Raw genomic sequence first — 10,952 nt, 5'->3', positions numbered from 1 at the left:
CTGACTAACTAGTTCAACCACATTGGCCAGATCAACCCCTTCCTTTTACGCCGGAATATCATCCGATAACGATAACTCCTGTCGTCCAGGCCTGCCACGCCTACCACCACCACATCCACGTCCTGACATCCTAATGAAGGTAACATAAGAGTTTAGCACATTTACAAATGTGCTAAAGCTAACTCACCCACGCCCTAATGCGATGGACAATAATTAATTCACTCCACATCAGCACGTAGTCACGTAAACACATACGAATTTCCTTTCTAGATAATGATCGTCCCGCGACGTTGCTAGAGTTCCAATGAGAAACATCAGTGATTAAGTACTCTTCTAACAGGACTTCTAGAAACTCGTAGATCCAATCCACATCTTACAAATCAAATTCTACACTCATCTAGTCACATAAGCATGTTATCACAGAGCATACCAGGATTATTTCTAACACAAACTAGCGAGATAGCCCATTGTGGTAAAAAAAAACCACATGCCACGATCCCAAAGTATTCAAACCAGTAGCTCTGATACCAAGTTGTAACGCCCCGAAGATAGTGACAATAAAACCATTTCACACGATTAATTAAATAACAACATGTGCCAAAGTATTATCTTTCATTCATAGGATTCCATTATACAAAAGGTAACACGTGCGGTTATACATTGATAAGTCCTAACCCTGAATCTATAGCATGTGCCACAGGTAAGCAATATGAAACAAAAGTTAAACCAACAACGTAATGCCATATTGGCTACAACTTTCCAAGACGATGCTTGGTTACAACAAAAGTGAGTTTGAAACTCATTACAAATAAAGTCTTAGGCTTGTACAAAATAATTAGGACAATAACAAAAAAGAAACTCTTGGCTCCAAATTCTCCCAAGCTACGGCCATGGTGGAGGCATATCATCAGCACCTAAAAATGGTTTTCCACATAGGGTGAGTCAAAACCCAGTAGAGATACTCTAACACAGTATATGAATCTTAACAAAGCCATAAGGTGATGTATATGCAATGCTCATGCCCAAAACAATTTATACTTCTTTTCCAATACCATGCAATGCCAGGTTTATATCACAATTCATGAAATCATTTCCTTTACAATAGAAAACAGGGCAGCCGATATAACACTGGAAATCTCTAGGTACGTGTCTGCAAGTAGGCTATACAAGCACTACTAATTGCCATTTTTACCAGTACTAACCGAAAGGTCGACACCCAACCGCACAGGTTTCTAGACTTTCATCGAGGACACACAGGCCAAGAATAATACCACAACCATAACCCCTACCTAGATTCACCAAGGTATTCACCTATTTTTCTCAAAACAATATATATTTTCAATGTGTTAATTATGTAACAAATGCTCAATGGATGAGAAATTAGTTACAATTCTCCTAATTCTCATGCAATTTCTACAACAATCATAGCTATCTTTTACCGATAGCCCACAACAGATATCTCTAAATAGATATATAATTTCCAATAAAATAAACTTTCCAGAATTTCAAGATAGGAGTGATAATGCATATCCAACTCCACCACCATCATCATCATCATCCTTGTTCTAATTCCATAAAATCCAACACATTTCCATTTCCTCTTTACAAAATCAAATATTCACATTTTAGAAAAAAATTCCCTTTTTTAAAAAATTAATTCCATGGATAAAAATCCACCATTTCATCATAACTCAACCATATTTACAAATCCACAATCATATCCTAGAACCCCTTTGAAAATCCCTCTTTTGAATATTAAACCAAAACCCTAGATTTTGTTCAAAATCTTCAAATCACAACATTATTTACAAATTCAAATAACTAAGTTAAAAACCATACAAAAGTATGGAGAAATCCCTACCTCAAGTTAAAAGACAAGCAAGAGAAGGTTGAAACTTCAATGGAGTCGAAAATGAACTTTGCTCTGATCAAATGGAAGCTCTAGGTGAGCTCTACATATTTCTCAAAGGGACTAGGGTGTAGAGATCAATGGAAGATTGTGTATTTGAAGTTTAAAGATGGTTTCTATAGAGAGAGGACGAAAATCTGAGATTTTAGAGTGTTTAGAGAGAGAGATAAGAAAATGACTCAGAAAGTGACTTTTTGGAACCGATATATGCGCAGACTGCTTGAGCATAGGAATGGTCGCTCGAGCAACCAGACATAACAAGTAAGACAGCTCGAACGAACAAAGTGACTGCTCGAGCGAATAATACCACCTTCTAGTACTTTTGTAGGCCTGCAAAAGTACTAAGAGTTTCAAAACACCGCTCGAGCGAGGAATGCCATACTCCCAGTAGTTTTGCAGACCTGCAAAAGTACTGAAAGTTCTCAAAGTTCGCTCGAGTGCAAGAAAGTTTGATCTAGTGAACAAGCAAAAATCTGAGCAATAACAGTTTTGAAAAACTAACTCCTAACCTGTTCCAAACGCATCAACAACACTTCAAAAACCAAACTCAACAAGGAATAAAATAAAAGAAGGCATGAACAACCATCATGACAAGAAATCCCGGATCCAAAACAATAAACCAGTTGGATCTAAACCGAGATCGTTATAACAAGTGTATTGTGGCCTAACATAAAGAGAGAGATTGCTAATTTTAACTCTAAATGCCTCCAGTGTCAACAAGTTAAGGCAAAACATCAAAAATCGATAGGATTGCTTCAATCTCTCCCTATTCTGAAATGAAAATGGCAATACACAACCTTGGACTTCATTGTTGGTCTACCTCGGACATCTAGAGGCATAAAATGCTGTATGGGTTATTGTGGGTAGGTTAACAAAATCTGCTAATTTTCTTTCTGTGAAAACTTTGTTCAATACTTATTGAGTTTCTATCATTTACAATGATGAGATTATTCGATTGCACGAAGTCCCTGTGTCTATTGTTTTAGATAGGGATCCTAAGTTTGTCTCTAAGTTTTGGCAAAGTCTTCAAAAGGCAATGGCGACAGAATTGAGATTTAGTACTGCCTTTCATTCGCAAACCGATGGGCAAACTGAGAGAATTATCCAAACCTTAGAAGATATGTTTTGCATGTGTGTATTAGAATTTTAAGGCAGTTAGGAAACTTATTTACCATTGGCTGAGTTTGCATACAACAAGTTTCCATGCTAGTATTGGCATGACACCATATGAGGCATTGCATGGAAGGAAGTGTAGGTCTTCAATTTGTTGGACAAAGGCTGTAGATAGAGCTTTGTATGGGTCAGAACTTGTGCAAGCGACAACCAAAAAGATAAAGATCATTCAACAAAGGCTTAAGACTGCTCAAAGTCAACAAAAGAGTTATGTGGATCAGAGAAGAAGAAATTTGGAATATGAGACTAGTGATCATGTGTTTATCAGACTCACACCAATGAAAGGACAAACGAGGTTTGGTAGGAATGGAAAATTGTTTCCTCGCTACATTAGGCCATTTCAAATTCTAGAGAGACTTGGCCCTATTGCTTATCGAATCGCCTTACAATCTGGAATGGAAAAGATGTATAACGTGTTTCACGTGCCAATGCTTTGGGGTTATCTTCGGGATCCGTTCCATGTCATAGATTATCATCGGATAGCTTTGGATGAATATATGAAATACGAAGAATGGCCAATATAGACCATTAATCGACAAGTGAAGCAATTAAGAATAGATCAATTCTAGTGATGAAGGTGGAGTGGAAAGAACACTATGGAAAAGAGACTACATAGGAGAACGGTGATGAGATGCGATAATGATATCCACATCTATTTTCGAATGAAGATAACTTAAGTTTGGAGGACCAAACTTTCTGAGGGGGAGAGACTGTGACGACCCCGATATGCATATCATTATTGCATATTATTTTATTAAGGGAATTTGCATGTTTAAGTGTTTGATTTTGGTATATATCTGTTTGATTATGGAATATCTGTTAGAATGCCTAATTTGTATCAGAAATTGAAGGCCTAAACGGATTTAGAAACTGAAATTGATTAGTTTAATAGATAAATTAGAATAATTAGAACCATATGGGAAGTTTAAATAAAATTTGATTCAGATTAAAATAATTAGAATAAATCAATTAGAACTAAACTAGATTAATTAGTCTTAAGCATACTTAATTAGCCTAATCTAATCTACCTATGTGTGTGTGTTTTAAGCATGGATTGAGTTCATTTCATAATCTTGAGTTGAAAATGGAAGAGAGAGAGAGAGAGAGAGAGAGAGAGAGAGAGAGAGAGAGATCAACTTCTAGAGAGAAAAAGAAAGTGAGAGGAATTGTGAAGAAATGAAGAGGAATTAAGGGAATTAGCCCATAGAACTTCAAATTCAAGCCCTAGATATGTATTTCGCCTATAATTCTTGAATTTAAATGAATTAGGAAATGTAATCAAGATGAGAATTAAGAATTTGCAAGATTAATTGTTGAATTAACTTGATTATGGTTAGAATTGGTTAAGTAAGTACAAACATGTATATTTCATCATCTTTGAGTTGATTTTCAAAAGAACCTTTACATGCATGGCGTTTATACCTGTTTTCTTTAGGGTTCTTCATGATTTTACCCTCACTATTTCAAATGTTAATATTTTGAAACAAAAGAATTGGATTCTTTATATACATGGCAAAACTATGCAGTTTTGGGTTTTGTTTTGACAATTGAAAGAGGTTTTGGTTCTATGGTTTGAAGATGATCAAGTATTCAATATTTGGAAAGTGTTTTTACATATTATATCAACCATGCCAGCTTTTGGGCTTAAAACTTGTGTTTTGGAATTCGAAATTACGTTCTTGAAAATTTAGAATTCGACCTCATCGCTCGAGCGCACGTAACAAGTTCTAGTATTTTTGTAAAGGCATTGCACGTTGCTTAAGCAACTGAATGTTTGCTCGAGCAAACGTACATTTCATTGCACTTGGCTCGAGCGACTATTGAGCCTAGATTTCGAGCATCCAGAACTTTTGCAGACCATGTAGACTGCTCGAGTGACCAAAGGTGCGCTTGAGCGAACTGCCCTGCTTAAACAACTTTTGGAAAACAATTTCAATTGCGTACTTTCATTCTCATGATCCTCTAGGCATTCATAAGAATTGTTTAGATAACATTAAAGATGGATAAGGTAGAAACACATTAGAGTGAATTGAATTAAGATACGATATTCATATAGGAAATGTGTTTCAATGTATATCACTACGTGTTTTGTGTAGGTTGGTCGCCTGAAGCATAACACCGGTACAAGCCCACTGTGAGTAATATCTCTATAAAGATATGTTCAAATGTATTTTGAAATTGTTCAATAGTGATGTTTGTGAAATCTTATTTTGTATCTATTAATGAATGCCCATTTTGAAAATGTATTTGTGGCATCCTTTAGTGAGGCCCTTGCCTGGGGGACATAATACCACGGCCCATGGATTAATTGAAACATAGAGATCTCTGATGTTAGACCCTAGTGGTCCACATTGAATTACCTGTTGTGACTTTATTGACTGACTCGTTGTGGTCCCATCAAATTGACATTTATGGTCCCATTGGCTTCGGCATATTGTTTTATTGTTACTCTATTGAATGTTACCACGTATAATGATTGCTATGGATATTGTTAAACTGATGATTGATATGAATTTGATATATGATTGTCATACGAATTGTTTTGGATAATGAAAAGACATGCTTTATGAAATGTTGGAATTCATTCATTAAATCCTTTATATTGATGTTACTCACTAGGCTCTAACTCATCCCTCTCCTTTATATATAGGTAGGTGAGCATGTGGATCGTCAAGTTTAGAGGTGCATTTGGAGTCCACCCTTTTTTAGAAGCCGAATGTGAGGTGCTTCCGTGATGGGGTGTTGCTTGGTCTCTAGAGGAGCCAAGCTTTTGTCAACCATTTGTTTGGTCTTTTGTTTTATTTTTGATGAATGTCTAATATGTATATTATGGAAGTTTTTGCATGGTCTCTAGAGGAGCCAAGCTTTTGTCAACCTTTTGTTTGGTCTTTTGTTTTGTTTTTGATGAATGTCTAATATGTATATTGTGGAAGTTGAAGTTCAAATTCGTTGTAAATATTATTATGGAAGATGAATGAAGTTTAAGCTATTTATAAAATTGTCTTGTAAGCACCGCTCAATGGACTTATTTATATATTGATATTGCTTCCGCTAAGGTCCCATTTAAAATTATCTAATTTGATTTTGTTACTAAGGCTGAAGGTAATCTAAGATTACTGGCCAATCATGATCTAAACTTCTAGGGATGGATTTGGGTTGTGATAATGCCGATCCTTCCGGTTAGTATTGATAAAATGGCTTTAGTAGTGCTTGTATAACCTACTGGCAGACACGTTACTGGAGATTTCCAGTGTTTTGTATGCCCTGTTTTCTAAAGTGAAAAGTATTATTTTATGAATTGTTATACATGTAATTGAGACATTGCATTGTTTTGAAAAATGAAGCATGATGTTTTAGAAAATGTCATGCATTACATTCACCATATGATTTTGTTAAGTTTCATACATTGTGTTCAAGTATCTTTATTGGGCTTTAGCTCATCTTATGTGGAAAACAACTTTCAAGTGTTGATGGTATGGCTCCACCAAGGACGTAGCATGGAAGGACTTAGAGCTGAGAGCTTCTTTTTGTTTCTTTTGTGTAATTATTTTTGTACGAGTCCTGGGCTTTATATGTATTGAGTTTAACTTACTTTTGTTGTAACCAAGTATTGACTTGGAAAGATGTAGCCATTAGGGCATAAACTTATCTGTACTTTCTTTTGTTCCAATTCATTTACAAATGTCATATGCTATAGATTTAAGATTTGTGAATGTATATGTGCATATGTCATCTTTTGTACAATTAAAGAGTATGAATGAAATGTTAAACATTCCGCAAGTTATACTTTCTATCGAATAGCATGCTATGAGTTGTTATAATTGTTTTGGGGCGTTACATTGGCCATTACACTACATGAAATGAGGCAATCCTAGACAGATCTGATGCAAGCAATTGCCAAATGACGGTGACTTTGGAAGACAAGATTTCTGTAGTTCTTCTACCGACTCCAATTCTACCAACAACAGAAATTTTTAATCCCATTGCTTAGCAGAATCTTCAAGGCAGGATAGTTGCTGATAAACCACCACCTTTAGGAGTTTCTCAAGCCTTTTATTCCAATAACCCCATTCCCGGGGGATATGGAGGACAAGACATTGAACAAAGGGGGCAAGGCATTAAGACTGGGGGCAACTTCTTGGGTTTCAACCGTTCGAGATTAAGGACGACTAGATTCCTCCGAACCCTTAGAACCCACAGAATCTACAGCATTAGGGCACTCCATACCAAAATTTCCACAACCAGAACCTTCAGAACCAGAATCTACAGAACTTCCAAAGAGTTGGTCATAGACCTTTGTAGAGCGGTCCACCTCAATTCGAACGAAGATGGTCAGAAGTCAACCCTTTATTCACTACTCCAAAATAGAGGGAGTTGAATTACAGTTTGATTGCTGAACCAAAGGGACAGAACTTTGCGCCCATTCCTGAACAAAGAGGGTGTAATTTTATTCTAGTTCCAGAACAAAGAAACCAGAATTATGCTCCGATTCTTGGACCAAGGGGGCCAGAACTTTGTGCCAGTTTTTGAGCAGAGGGTGCACAATTTTGGTCCAAATTCTTTCTTCAAAAATGAGGCTCAGATTTGAAGATAAGAGATACGTTAAAATATAGTGTTATTTACAAGCATAAGAATCAAATTGCAGATCAAAAATAACAATAACGATAATATTAAGAAGAAGAGGAAAGCATATCAAGATCATCATCCTGTCAACACGAATCATCAAACAACAACAAGAAGAGGATACCATTATAAATGACGACTCGAGGTTGGAGGAGAGAGGATATAGTGGTGACCTTGGCAGTGACAAAGACAAGCGAGTCATCCAAGAGGAGATCGTCTTCGGCGCATCAGTGGTGAAATTGGATGATACAAAAACGACGTCAGACGATTATGATAAAGATGTTGATGATGATGATGATGAAAACAATAAAGAAATCGAAGGAGAAGAAAACGGATCTAGCTAGAGCTAATGAGACAACGGATCTTGAGACAATGGCAGTGGATCATTAGTTAGGGTTCAGATTGGAGCAAACGAGAGGAGAGGAGAGGAGAGGGGAGAGAGAAAGAGAGAGAATGAGAGGAGAAAAGAGGAAGAGAGAAGAGCAATTGTTTCCACTGTGTATACCATATACAATATATATATATATATATATAGATATTTTAGTCATTTCATTTAAGCATGTCCTTATGAATAAAGTATTTTAGAATGTATACTTTTGATCAAACAAAATTTACATTTGGATTTATCGACAAGTGTCCAAGAAATTAATGTGTTTGTTAAATATTAAAATAGTTTTTTCTTTTTTTTTCTTTTTTTTGTTGTTGTTGTTGTTGTTGTTATTGAGAGGTTTGTAAGTTGATATGTTTTATATGTCTGTGTCTTTAGTGATTTCTTATAAAAATTTTCAAAAAAAAAAAATTAATTGAAGCGCATGTAAAGTAAATATATATATATACATAATTAAAACAATTCTCCAAAAACAGTCATTTTTAGTAGTTGTCAAATGAAAAGGAATCTTGTTGAAAAAAGTATTATCAGCTAAATAAGTTAAAAACAAGCGATTTGATATTTATTGTTTTATTTTTAGCTTAAATAGTGAAAGAGTAATTGCAAAAATTTAGCCAAATTGACACTGCTAGAAATTAGGCTTTTAGTGGCGTTTTAAAAACGCCGCTATAGCTATCAAAAACGCCGCTAATTGTTTTTGTAGCGTTTAGTACCAAACGTCGAAGATGCGGCCGTCGCCATAGCTTTATGACGCTTTAAAAGCGTCGCTATATTTAGTATAGGCGGCGCTTTTAAAAACGCTGCAAAATGTCCTACACTATCAGCATTATGACATCACTATGATTTAGCGACATTTTCAAAACGCCGTCTTATCTTTTTTAAAAAACTGACCGTTAGCTTTAGAGTTTAGGTGGCATTTCTCAAAACGCTGTGATATCCTCTCTTTTTTTTAATTATAAAAATTGTACTAATTTTATGTGATTGAACTAAAAAAATACCTTTAATAAAATTGAATAACACTAATATGAAATAATAACTTCCATTCAAATAGTAATGTAACATTAATTCACTTTCCCATTCAATTTAATATCCAATCATCATTACCCATAAAATAACATATCCACAAATGATGTTTTAACATTACTCACAAAATAACATATTCAAAAATTGAATTTACAATTCTCAACCAAAAAATCAAATGATTCATAAGCAAATGACCTGATCCTTGTATTTTACAATAATGTTTTTATGTGTGTAAAGCACATGCTTCTTGTTATCACTGTTCTTGTCAGGATGCAGCTCACCAACAAAACCTATAACATTGACAAGATGATAACATAAAGCATTGAATTAAACATCTGAAAAGACTCAAAAAATATCAAAAACGCAATAAAAGTCAGGAAACAAAATACATACCTGAATAAATAGCCGATAGAGAGCTTCTTGCGCAGCATTAGTAAACCTCCCAAATGCTTTAGAGATTTCCTATTAAAATGCATGAAATAAATATAGCATTCAGAAACAAACAAGAAGGGCATAAATGAATTTTTCTTTTCCTTGAAAATCATGTGTCAAGAAGGGCATTGAAGCAAATAGACACTTTATAAAACAAAAAAGAGTTTGGGACTTAGTTGCCACCAGGTGTGTAAACAAAGTGGATATATATGAGAATCTTAAAATTCTGCAAAGGTATGTGAAATCTCAGCATGACAAATGATATATTCCACTGCACCATCACCTAGAAACATAGCAAAATAACAGAATGACCCAACATGTACTGAACCCATTTCAATGCCATCTTTGATCTTTATCAATGGACAAATTACAGTTTCAGCAGAGATAATTATGTTTTTAGAATAAAAATTATACACCATGTCTATGCAGCAAAACACAATCCTTTTGGCCTTTGTTTAATTTTTTCCATGTTGGACAAGTATCAAAATAACCATGATTAGATAAAAATAAGATCACTAACACCATTTATAAGCCCACATGACATGTACACCCATATTCAGGCCACATAACGTGTAAAACACATTCATTCTATAATGACCAATTAATCCCTTATTATTCAAATTCAAATTCACACAAGAAGCATGGAAACAACGTACCTAGACTGTCATATAAGGGAACACAGTATAGTCCATGGGCATTGAAGGCCTGTAGAAATGTAAAAAACTATTAGACTGCTAAAATGCCAAAATAATATATCAGCTGAGTATCAAACTACATTCATATCTAAATGATAAAATTTTCCCTACACTATGAAAGATATCACAAAATATGCTTTTATATACATACCATGATGAATGGGCTACTTGAATTTAGAGCTCAAAACTCAAAAGAATCATTTTCTAGTTTCACTCATCCAGAACTCTACTGTTACAGAAATACATAACCTAGCACTTCCACACAGATAAAGAGGGAGACAGAAGAAGAAAAATGTAATAGGTCACAACACTGTATTTGGAACAAAAACCAACTCTTTGGTAGGTGTATTGGTACTTTACCTGCATACTTATGATCCATTTCATGCAGTTGGCACCGTAGATTCCACATCTTGCACCCTTTATAAGTAGTTAGACGGTAGAGTTAGCATGAAACTTTGAAGCAAGGTATCAATTTAAACCAATGAAGAATTAGTTGGAATGAAATTGCGCCATGGTATGGCGAAGCTCAAATTTTGCCTCAATTACAAGAGCTAACATCTATAAGTGCTTGCACTAGCTAATGTAACTTCTGAATTGCGACACAGCAAAATAAACTTACTTTCTTGATACCACAACTACGGATGGAAGCTCCAACCTTCAATAATATTTCATATAACTTCTTCATAAGTTAACCACACATATTTACCAG

Source organism: Camellia sinensis, chromosome 1 (genome assembly GCF_055761805.1).
Source record: "Camellia sinensis isolate YWXY chromosome 1, ASM5576180v1, whole genome shotgun sequence".
Taxonomy (NCBI): Eukaryota; Viridiplantae; Streptophyta; class Magnoliopsida; order Ericales; family Theaceae; genus Camellia; species Camellia sinensis.
Note: the sequence above shows the minus strand (reverse complement) of the source record.